Source organism: Mauremys mutica, chromosome 1 (assembly GCF_020497125.1).
Source record: "Mauremys mutica isolate MM-2020 ecotype Southern chromosome 1, ASM2049712v1, whole genome shotgun sequence".
NCBI lineage: Eukaryota > Metazoa > Chordata > Testudines > Geoemydidae > Mauremys > Mauremys mutica.
Genome location: NC_059072.1, coordinates 229,554,239 through 229,565,647, shown reverse-complemented (window position 1 = coordinate 229,565,647; position 11,409 = coordinate 229,554,239). Strand labels below are relative to the sequence as shown.

The 11,409-nt window shown below is 48.9% G+C and overlaps 1 protein-coding gene across 3 annotated transcripts in view; it reads left to right on the top strand.

Moving 5' to 3' along the window:
• The window catches only part of RAB9A (RAB9A, member RAS oncogene family), a 43,846-nt gene that overhangs the window by 14,033 nt on the left and 18,404 nt on the right, over positions 1-11,409 (top strand). Inside the window, exon 1 of one of the 3 annotated variants that reach the window (XM_045030920.1) lies at positions 4,480-4,604. The exons of 1 other annotated variant lie outside the window; for it this stretch is intronic. The gene's annotated coding sequence lies outside the window, so the exon portion shown is untranslated. Of the gene's footprint in view, positions 1-4,479; positions 4,605-11,409 lie in introns of those variants that run through there. One more of the 3 variants, XM_045031056.1, reaches the window with a different exon arrangement.

The following is an 11,409-nucleotide window of genomic DNA, read 5'->3' as shown; positions in this document are numbered from 1 at the left end:
GGATCCAAAATATTTTTGGAGATGGCTGTAAAAGTGGCAAATCCAATCACTAAAGTAAATGGAGTTTGTTTTATATAGCATGTGTTTCAAACACACTTTCTTTCAACCTGTAATCATGGACCTCAGTTGATGATATTGGGGACTCTGTAAATATGTTAAAAAAATTTCAGGTTTCTGTTCCTGATTTAATTATTCACATTAGACCTGATTCTGTATTCCCATAAAAGGCCCACTGAGGCATTGCAGGAACAGGTCCATTATGAAAAGATTATTCTATAACTAATATGCTCAGATTTTTTTTCTGGCTATATAGTTTATTACATAGAGACACTGTCAACTTTGTTTAAAATGACTAAATTAAAAAAAATCCAGTTTATGAAAGAGCACTCTATAAATAGCGTGTTTTGACATTTGTTTTTGCCCTTCATTGGCATTTTCTGTAAATCCAAAATGCTCTGCAGCCATGCGCCTGCTTATACAGGCCTAAGATGGAGAGAAAAATACAACTAATAATTAAAAAAAAAAAAAACCCTCTAAAAATGCCCCCAAATAGCTCTTCTGTATATTAAAGTTTTATCATTTCAAAGTTTGATAGCTGAGGGCAATCCAGGGCTAGAAACAAACACTGTGTATCCTTTTGGAAAGGGGAGATTTTTGTCTTTCCAGTGCTATAAAACATCCCTTTTACAGCTTGGAAAGGTTGACATAAATCGAGGATTCTTCCAACAAGTTGTCTGATGGATTGCCTGTTTGATAAGTGCACCCAACTTTGTTTTTTCCCTAGCCCTGGGGGACACTCACTGTGATCTACTTATCCTAAAAGTGGGACTCCTGTGCTGAATATGTTTCATGAAGAAGAGCCATCACCACTAGCTGCCTTTACAGGGACTGCTCTCAAGAAATGTCATAAAATGTGTAGTTAGATAATAAAATTAATCAAAAACCCTCACAGTGTTTCTTCATCTCATGAAATACTGTTTTGTTGTACTTGATGTATCTGTCCTATCCTGGCCTCCCACATTCCTAATCAATTCTTTCCTGAGTATGATTAGAGAGAATAGCATATATATACACCAATAATTCTGCCAGCACCTCCTGCCATCATCTTTGAGGTTCCTTATAGATGAATATTTAATTGTTTTAAAGTGAAAACAGGCACACACCCCTTCCCTGCTAAAGGCATTTCTATAAGTATTTCCCTGGTAGTATTAGCATTTTCAGCTCTCTAACACAGTGACGGCAAACATTTTAAAATCCCATCTATAGCTGGGCAACCCAACAATAATTCCAGAGCACTAGATAAGTTGTGATGATAGAGACACAGATGTCACTCAGTCATTCTACTCTTCCTGCCAATTCAGTTCTTATGAAAATGCAAGGATACTAAAATTTACAAGATGCCTACTCTCTGAGCTCATATTCCTGTCTGTTTGAATATACTGCCTGCTTACAGGACTGTTACTGGCAGGAAGAGCAGAAAGATAGAGATGTGCACACAGATGTCTTTGATTACTACTACCTACTGAATCAAACAGCGTCCCTTTTTCTGCCTTCTGATGTGTTACTTGAGATTCCCCCACTTCCTACACCTCCTTTTTAGTTCCCTCCACCATTCCCCCCAAATCCCAATGGGGTAGCCACCTCTTTCTGACCAAGAAGAGCGAATGTGTCTCCTTTTTGTGTCCACAATTGCAGCTCCAGCCAGTGGCCACGGGATTTCTCAACAGAGACAAAAGGTTCTCTCACCCTCATAGGCTGAGCAGATTGCCTCTGGATTGCTTTCTAATTCTGTCAACCTCACAAACTAGGGGCCAAGCTTTTGATCCAAACTGTGATGACTGCAGCAGTTCGGTGTACTACGACCAGATTAGTAAATGAGTTAGTCCATGATCTTTAGTTTTTATGCTCTGCAGAAGTTGATTGGTAACTTCTGGGCAGGTTTGTCAGAGTATCTTCTTTTGAAAAAGTTAGTAAGGAAATGTTAAGCAGGGATATGGTTTTTGAGATACAAATGTTTAAAACAAGAATATGGTATTCAGCCTTTGTGGCAACTAAGAATGTTTAGCAACCCGATTTATTGCAACCCAAATTCTGAATTGCCTTTATAAACTTCCTGACCAGCCCCCTAACAATGGCCCTGTTCACCTTTGAGTACAAAATCATGCTGGCTACAACTGTTTGCATGGGAGTTGTGCATGACAACTATATTGCATGGTAAACCCAGTTGTTATATCTTGCCTAAAATTAGACTAGAGGCTCTTTGGGACAGTGATTCCCCCCCCCTTTTTTTTTTAAAGCACAATGCAGCCCTAATTGTCTAATGTTTTTGAAGGTAGGTGTGTAACATATTCAAAGCCTGACTGATCTCTCATTAGCATCACTGGGGGGTCATGCTATGGAGAGTGCTGCTGTTAGAGGCCAAACAGGTCAATGCCTTTTGTGTGATACAAATAACAGTCCCTGTCCTAAAGTGATTACAGTCTAAAACATAAGATGCTGGGTGGGAGACAAACAAGCAGAGCACAATGGGGTGTGAGGAAGACAGGATAACAAAATAAGCAGGGAAAGACCTGTGGCCTGATACCCTGATGATACAACTCTGGGGTGTCCACAGAGCCAGAATTCAAGACTAGAGTGAAGGTGAGCCCATTTCATCCTGAATTACAATTGAGCACAAGAGAAATAAGAATTTTAATCTGAGTGCCAGGCTGCTGCGTCTGGGTTGCTGATGACTCAATGTGTTTTTCCTCAACAAAGATAAAAGTCTGCAAACCTTTTTTATTTTAGAAAGAAACATTCATTGAAGTGATTCAGGTATAGGAAATGGTCTGACAACAGAGACAGAGCAAAAGACATAGCATAAAAGTGCTGCGTCACCCTCACAAAAAGATCAGGGCAATTAGGAGAACAGGAGTCTGCACAAAGGCAGTTGTAAAAGTAAAGCAATCGGGACAGTGTGACTGGGATGCCTCCCCATTACTCGTGACCTGTGTGGTCTGGTAGTCAGGATAGGATCTTCCCCTCCTTCAGTGGCCTGTATGACTGCTTCTCATGGACTGATCTGGAGGCTCCACGCAGCTGCTGTGCTCTGCTATGGCCTTAGCCTTGGTGCTGCTGCAGCCTCCAAAAGCAGGGAACAAGACCTTGGAAAATGGAGCAGTTCTGGCACCCTCCAATGACAGCCTGAATTGCAGTGCGAGGGCGGGGGCTGCTGTGTGAGTGGGGGGAGGGTAGAAGGAGTGTGTGCATGGGGTGAAGGGACACACGGGTGAAAGTAACTCACAGGACTTACGGGTACTGCCGGAATCCTGAGGGGGGTGAGGCCTCATCCGGAAGAGGCGTGGCCTCTCAAGATTTAAAGGCCCTGGGGCACCAGCTGTGGCTGGGAGACCCAGGGCCTTTAAATCAACCAGGGGCTCCCAGCTGAAGAGGTGGCTGGGAGCCTCCCTGGGCTCAGGGGCAAATTAAAGGGCCGGGGGCTCCGGCTGCTGGGGGGAACCCCGAGCTTTGCGGGGCTGGGGCAGGGATTTAAAGGGCCCAGAGCTCCTGCCACTGAGGGGAGCCCCGAGCCCTTTAAATCCTGGCCCCAGCCCGGCTGCCAGAGCCAGGGTCGGGATTCAAAGGGCTCTGGGCTGCCCGCAGCCCCAGGGAGCTCTGAGCCCTTTAGATCCTGACTCCAGCCCGGCCACCGGAGCCACTGCCAGGATTCAAAGGGCTCCGGGCTGCACGCCGCGGCAGGGAGCTCTGAGCCCTTTAAATCTCAGCCATGGCCGGGATTCAAAGGGCTCTGGGCTGCCTGCCCAGTGCGGTCCAGCATGGCGTACTGGCTCTTGCCGGTATGCTGTGCCGGACCTGCTTACTTTCGCCTCTGGGGACACAGTGCCCCTTAGGGGAGGGCATGTGTATGTGGAGGGAGCTGTGGGGCAGCTTGGGCTGCTGTGGGGTGTGGGGGGGAAGAGGATCTAGTAGCGAGAGGTGTGCACGGTGACGGGGGCCATGGGATAGAGGAAGGCAATGGGTGGTAGGTGTGAGGGGGGAACAAGAGCGTCGTTTCCTGGGGGCATCACACGGGCCATGGCTGGGAACCTGCCGGGGTGCAGAGCTGAGCCCAGGCGTCCTGTGGGGGCCCGGGGTGTGGGAGGGTAGCTCAGTGGTTTGAGCATTGGCCTGCTAACCCAGGGTTGTGAGTTCAATCCTTGAGGAGGCCATGTTGGGATCTGGGGCAAAATCAGCCTGGGGGCTGGTCCCGCTCTGAGCAGGGGGTTGGACTAAATGACTCCTGAGCTCCCGTCCAGCCCTGATAGTCTAGGAGCCTGCGGGGGATGTGTGGGAGTGGGGCGGGGCACCGTCAGGAGGGCACCAATTACCGCAGTTTGGGGGCGGAGCCTCCTGCCAGAGCGGCGCGCGGGCCCCTCCCACAGCAACGCCCCAGCCCAGGCGGGCGGGTGAGCGCGGGTGGGTGGGCGGCCCGGGTCACGTGACCTAGAGGCACCGCCTCCCCCGCCGCCATGTTGTTTCTACCTCCCCTCCCAGCTGGTGGCTGCAGCGGCGGGACGGGAGCTGCGCAGCCCTGGCTCCGACAGCAGCGGCGCCTCCCCCGGCAGGTAACGGCGCGCGCGGAGCCTCGTCTCGAGCCGGGGCCGGGGGTGAGCGCGCGGGGCGGGGCGGGGCGGGGCGGGGCGGGGCGGCCCGGCAGGTGCAGGCGGCCGCTTCACCCCCCCCCCTCCCGCGGGGTTCGCTCCTGGCCCCGGGCGCTGCGGCGGGCCGGGGGTGCCTGCGCCAGCCGCTGCCTCCTTGCGCGGCGGGGCGCTCGGGCGGTGTCTGCGCTCGCGGCCGGCCGGGAGGGGAGGAGGAGGCGGCGGCGGGAGCCCACCCTCCCCTGCTCTCCCCGGGCCTGGCTTGTGGCGCCGGGCCCGGGGTGAAGGGCGCTGCGGGGGCCGGGGGCGCTGGCTGAGCGCACAGGCCCTGGAAACAAGAAAAACAAGATGGGGACCGAGCGTCAAGCTGCTGCTCAAACTACTTGTGAGCTGTAATGAAATGTGGCGTGATTAGAGATCGCGTGACTGTGGGACAGATCCCTTTATCTCCGGGGCGCTTTCTCAGCCCGTCACAGGCTCGCTCGGTTTCTGCGGGGTTTGTTCCCTGACTCTTAGCACCTCTCGAAGGGATTTTCCTGTCGTCCGACTGAGAAGGAAGACAGACTTTGGTCCCCTAAACAGTGTGGTTTGAAAAGCTACGTTCCCCCAAGTAACTGTAAGGGCAAGTCTAACAAGGCTGATCTTAAGTAGGTAATTACCGAGATGGGGAAATTCCAGTAGCTTACATGCTAGGGGCAGGCGTGACGCTCCCTAGCTAGACTGGGACATACAGCTTCAATTTTTGGTGAATTGTAAGCTTTAATTAAAAAAAATCCCTTTTCAAATGTAAGAATGTAGTGTCATCTTTCTGACTCTGCATACACTTAAAACCCCAGTAACGATTTCACTGCTGTTCAAAATCCAGTGTCAAGTACTGAATCTGCCAGCATCCACTTTGGTTTCACATTTAAATGATGTCACTTTCATACTAGTGCTGCTTCAGAAACCTCTGAGCAGCTGTAGAGGCAAGCACTGGAGAGGGAGTTGCTCACAGGATTCATATAACAGGCATCACTGTAGCATCTAACAGTATAATAGGTAAACTAGATTTACATTTAATTATCCATGTTGGTGTCACAGAAAATTTGGTCTTCACCCTTCCCAGTTCCTATGGAGTTCTGTTTGCTTTTTAAAATACACTTCTTTTATAAAAGGAAAGCTTTAGCTAATAGGTAGGTCTTGTGAGAAGTACTAAAAGTGGTTAGGATATGTGTATGGTTCAGCAAATAACTTTCATTTTGACCTGTGAGCCCTCATCTTCGCAATTGATGTGCAGAATGTAATCATGACCAGTGCAAACTCTGCATTTATTGTAATTCAGATCCCTTAGGTGATCCCATAAGTGCTGTTTGTTGCCACTAGAGAGAGACAAGATAGTTAGCATACCAAAAGTTGCTATATGCATCAGTTTCTACTCAAGTTCACTTTGCTCTAGAGTTTCATTAACTAAATACAGTAGTAAGCTACCATTGGCTTGTTATTGAGTAAACCATTCACTCAACTATGATGAGGATTGGTCTACAGGTCGTAGTGGGAGGAGCAAGGGTGCAGAGCTGCTATCTAGTGCAGTGGTTCTCAAACTAGATCCTGACTCCAAAGTGGGTCCTGAGTTCATCTTAATGGGGTTGCCAGGGCCGATGTTAGATGCTCTATGATCTGGGGCTGAAGCAGAAACCTGAGCAATTTAGCATCGTGAGGCCCTGGGCAATTGCCCTGCTTGCCACCTCCTAACACCAGCCCTTATTCTAGAGCAGGCTTGCACAACTTGTAAAGTGGTGAGGGCCATATTACTCCAAAGAAAACAGCTGAGGGTTGGAACCCCCCCCCCTCCCGAAACACAACAACACACCCCAGTGCTGCCTGCCCTGCAGAAATGTACCCTCCTTCCCCAGCGTTGCGCGCCCCCCCCCCTTTACTTTAGTAACCGTATCATTCTCAGTGCTCACTTTCTTGAAAATTTGCTGTTCTCCCCTAAGGTTTTTCGCTAAACTGGCTGCTTTCATTATTTTTTCATTTGGGTTCAATTTGGCGAGATTGGGATGTTTAGTTTCAAAGTGCCACTGAAGGTTGTATTCTTTTGGAACGGCTAACGTTTCACAACACATGAGGCACAGTATTTTGTCTTTGGAAACAGTACATAAGTATTTATTAATCCATTCAGTGTTGAAAACTCTGTGCTCTGATTCTGTTTTTCTCTTTTTCTTTTCACTCATGGTATCCATTATGAAGCTCAAGATTTTGTTGAATAAATTCACACACCAGGGAAACACTCACAGTCACACACAGAGAAGAGCTATCTCACCGCGTATGGCACGCTAGGAAGGCACTGACAGTGTGTGGAAGCCTGTAGTGTAGAGAGGGAAAGAAACAGCATGCATAGGGTGACCAGATCACAGCAGTAAAATAGGACCCACCCCCTCCCCGCTCAGTCCCACCATCATACCTCTCTTCACCCCCTTGACCCTCTGCTGGCTTGCTGTGTCCCTCCTAGTAAGTCCCCCACCCATCACTCGCCTCCTTTCACCTCCTCTCTCCCTGCCAGAAACCCCCACGCCCGCCCCTAGAACCTCTCTTTGCCCACCCGCTCGCATCCGACTCGCCCCCCCAATATAAAGCCTCATTCAGTGACCCAGGGGTCACTATATTACTGCACACAGCAGTCAGTCAATGCAGTTGTAGATAGATCTCTGCATTATGCATTTTTGTATAACTTTTATATGACTTTAACATATTACCAAGGTTCAATACATAGGGGGCCCCTGAGGTAGTATAATTAAGGTAAAAGAAAAATATCTTTTTGCTAGAAGTAGAATAAGATCTTTCCCCCACTTTGTAATCAATTGCCCTGTTGAATGAGTGAGGTGTGAATGAGGAAGGTGTGGAAGGCAGAACCTCCAGACAGCTTCAACCCTTGGAGAGGGGATGGGAGCCAGACCAGATCAGGCCCAATGCTGCTATAGAGATGCTCACCCGGATGTAATGGGCCAGTGGTAGCCACTCCATAGTTCAGACTGATCCTAACTTACAACTAAGATCCATTTTTAACTTCTATGTAACTTCTCCAAAAAATTACCAGATCTCCTGAGCTCTGCTATGCCAGGTAGGATTTGTCTGGGAGGTTTGGTAACCTTCAGAAAAGAGGTTTTGCAGCTAAGGTATTTCAGAAATATCCATCATTCCCTTTCTGAACATTTTCCTAGCTTCCTACCCCCAAAATGGCTTGGCCCCAAACACCAGGTGTCTGGCTGAGTCAGATGGGGGCCTCTGGGTGTTACTGGGGGAGAGCTGTGGGATCACAAAGACCTGTCATGTTTATAACGTTGACTCTGTACATTATTTAAACTGCCCTTCTGCTGAGTCCTGGCTCTGTGGCAAGGGCTGCTCTGCAGAGGAAGAGGTGGGGGCCTGGATTGGGTGGGATGTGGCTAGGATTCTTGGGATGGGAGGGGGGACAGGGCAGGGAAGGCGGGATGGTGAGGAACAGGAAAGAATGATATGGCTTTGGGTTTGGATCCCTGAACTGTTCATTTCTAGACTGTGCTGCCTTTGGGATTTTAGGGAAGCTGTCGAGTATTTGTAAGTGAGATTTGTTAATGGGCTTTTAACTGGGCTCCTCTAAAATTTACAGCTTAACTCTCCAGCTAATGAAGTGGTTCGGATTTATGTGCGGTATGTCATAGTTCTCTCTTCTCTAACACGAGGATGGACATTTGATTTGATCCTGTCCTCACTTTGCCTTTGCACTGCTGGGGACAGACTCAGCTGCACAGGTTCCCAAAATGTGATGGGATTGAGTTCAGAGAGGTGGGTGTGTGCACATGGAGCCAGCTTCTTCTGACTGCGAGATAGAAAGAAGTTAAATATACATTTTAAACATCCTCCTAAGGTGGCTTTTCCATGGAAGCAGTTGCTGCAGTGACAACAGGCACATCAACCCGTGAGGCAGTCCCTGCATTCACCAGTTTTCCACAGTATGAAAAAGTTGAAGAACCCCTGATCCAAACACAGCAGCCTATCTGGTCCTGGGATTAGCAGTGATTCCCTGCAGAGACCGTCAAGCCTTAATGACCCAGTTTTCTTTACCACCCTGGGGCAGTTACTTGAACATTTGGGACTGTCTGGGACCTCTCCAAATTGCCCCCCCACCACTGCCTGCCTGCTCGGCTCCTTGCACGCTCTCTCCCCCCCTCCGGCTCACCTACTCATCCCCCCGCCACTGCCCACCCGCTTGCCTCCTCAGCTCCCCTCCCCTACTGCCGGCTCACCTGCCCACCTGCTTGACTTTCAGCCAACCCTCCCCTGCCACTGGCTCACCTGCCTCGCCCCCCCCCTGCTGCCGGCTCACCTGCCTGCCTGCTCACTGCCACAGCCCCCCCTCCACCACCAGCTCACCAGCCCCGCCCCCCACACCACTCAGGCCCCCCCAGCTCACTTGCCTGGCCTCTTACCTTCTGCTGCTGGCTCACCCTCACTCTCCAGCCTTCTACTGGCCCCTTCACCACCCCGCCCGCCGGCCAGCCGTTGGCTTGCCTACTCACCCCCTGTGGGCCACACAGTGAGCTCACCTACTCACCTCCCCTCCCCCGCATGGGCCGCATGTTGTGCAGGCCTGTTCTAGAGCAACACAGTGCATGGGGGTGTGTAGTAATTTTGTTGTCAGAAGGGCGTTACAGTGCAATTAAATTTGAGAAACGCTGATCTAGCTGATAGAGAGCACTGTGTTAGCCAGAGTTACTAGGAAAAGAAAATGACATCCCAGGGCAAGAAATTACCAGGCACAGAGAGAATCTGCTGATGTGTGGGTAGCAGCAGGGTGGAGGCAGCTGCTGAGAAGTGGACTGCAAAGGGACCACCAGGTAGCAGGTCTCATTGATGGCTGTAGATAGAGCTTAGGAGATCTGAGGTCAGGTGGAGCTGTCCTAGAAGAAACTGTTGTATGGTAGGGCTGAGGAAGGTAAGACTTCCCAGTCAGGAGGTAGCTGTGCAGCCACATGGAATGGGAGATGGCCAGGTGAGCCCTGAAAAGTAATTGTAACCAACAGAGGTAATAGGAATGAGTGGGCAGGGTAGCTGGGTCATAATCAGCTGAGAGCAGGGAACAATACAGAGAAGAAACCACAATAGAGTTGCTATAGGAGAGGCTCAGGTTGCTTGTCACACATGTGATAAGCTGTCCAGCAGAGCATGTGAACTATCAGTACAGCAAGCTGACCAGTGAATTGTACCCAGGGATGAAGCTAGATTAAATCTGAAACCAAGGGCCTATAGCATTGTCTGCAAACTATTTTGCACTGGTTTAATTAAATCAAGTTAGTTAAAAATCTGTGTGGATGCTGTTGTTTGTTACCTTAAACCTGTTCCTAACTGATATAAGAAACTGAAATAAGGGCTACACATGGAGCTATTTGGGAATAGTTATTCCTGAACAATTCTGCGTGGACACTCTTAATCTGGAATGTGTGCCCACACAAGGAGTTATTCTAGAATAGATAATTAAAATTGAAGTAGGCTGTGGATTTAAATAGCTTTTAAGTGTAGAAAAAGCCCTAAGTGTCCACAAAGTCTTCTGTACAAGTTTTAACTAAATCGGTTTAAAGTAATATCTTTAGTTAAACTTGTGCAACTTTGTAGACTAGCCCTAAAACTGAATCTTCTTTAAAGAGAGGAGTGGACATACAGGGGACTGGGAGCCCTGAAGGATAAGCTTTGTATCAACTTTTTGCAGTATTCATAAGGGCAGCATTTGGAAATTTTCTTTTGTAACTAACCGCTCAGGGTATGTCTACACAATGGGGACTGTACAGGCATAACTATGACACTGCAGCTATGCCGGCATAACCCCGTAGCATAGATGCAGCTCACACCAACTGAAGGATTTTTTTGTAGGAACACCATCTCCCTGATTGACAGTAAACTAGACTGATGGAAGCATTCTTTTGTCAACATAGCTGCATCTACACTGAGTGTTAGGATGTCATAGCCATGTTGGTCAGGGTTTCGATTTTTCACACTTCTGACCAACGTAGCTAGGTTGACCTAAATTTTAAGTGTAGACCAGCCTAAAGCTTGAGCCTAGTATATTTGCAGAACTTACTTGCTTACTTACCTGCCTGTTAGGACTCCTCCTTTAGTTACTGGAATTGTGTGTGTTTATTTGGAACCTACTGGTATCTAGAGTCCATAGAACCTAGTGGTTGAAGAGCCTTCAGGCTTGAGGTATGCAGAGGACTGCTAAATTCCAAAAAGAATTTGATGTACTACAACTCTCAAGGTATGGCTACACTGGCGAGTTGCAGCGCTGGAAAGCCTCCACCAGCGCTGCAATTAGTAAGTGGCCACACCTGCAGGGCACTTCCAGCGCTGCAACTCCCTGGCTGCAGCGCTGGCCGTACACCTCACTCAGCATGGGGAATAAGGATTCTAGCGCTGGTCATCAAGTGTGGCCACACACCAGCGCTGTGATTGGCCTCCAGGGTATAAGGATGTATCCCAGAATGCTTTTATAAATTACTCTCTCTGTTTTGTTATGCAGCCTCTCTTTGTTTTGTTGTGAACTCCGAGCTCAGTTGATCCCGGAGCTGTTTGTCTACAAACACAGCTCCTGTTTGCTGTGATAATGAGGCAGGCAGGCAGGGAGTGTTTGCTTGACAGAAACAGCGGGGGCAGAGGGAAGAAAGGGAGTCGTGTTGGCTGCAGGCTGTTTGCAGTTAAGAGTTAAGGGTAAGGGATCGGGAACATGTTCTGATTTTTCAAGTCAGGAAGCTAACACACA